Raw genomic sequence first — 723 nt, 5'->3', positions numbered from 1 at the left:
TATATATATATATATATATATATATATATATATAAATATATATACATATACATTAGTGATGTCCCGATGATCGATTATAATCGAAAATCGATCGCTTATAGTCTCAAATTCGATAATCGATTATGAAAATAACTCTATTATCGGAAATAGCTTCTTTTTTTTAAATCAAGAATTTTTTAAATTTTTTTTTAAGATCGGAATAATCTTTGTTTTGGTTGGACACTGTCCCACAGATGTTATCTGTAGATAAGATTCTACTCTCCGTATTGTTTGTTACATTGTGTTGGAGAGGATATTCTATTGGCAGGACATTAACTCAGCTACACAGCCTACACTATTAGAACATAAACAACTTACTTACTATAATAAAGAAAAAGTCTTGATCATGTTTGTTTAAAACTTTCAATGTTTTAATAAAGGCATTTAAACCATTTCTTTTTAAATTGATTAAATACTGTATAGGAACAGACATTGATGTACATACAGCAACCTTCACAGAGTTAATACATGATCATAAAACATAATAATATTGAATGCTATGTATAATTGTATATACAAAGTAAGATTAAATTAAATCTATGCTATTATTAACCGATTATCCGATTATAATCGATTATCGATCGGTTAAGGGAAACCGATAATCGATTATGAAATTCCAGCCGATTCCCATCACTAATATATACGTACACGCTTGCACATGTCCTTCACGTTGCTCTAACTAAA

The sequence above is a fragment of the Priapulus caudatus genome, unplaced genomic scaffold (assembly GCF_000485595.1).
Source record: "Priapulus caudatus unplaced genomic scaffold, Priapulus_caudatus-5.0.1 Scaffold2895, whole genome shotgun sequence".
NCBI lineage: Eukaryota > Metazoa > Priapulida > Priapulimorpha > Priapulimorphida > Priapulidae > Priapulus > Priapulus caudatus.
Note: the sequence above shows the minus strand (reverse complement) of the source record.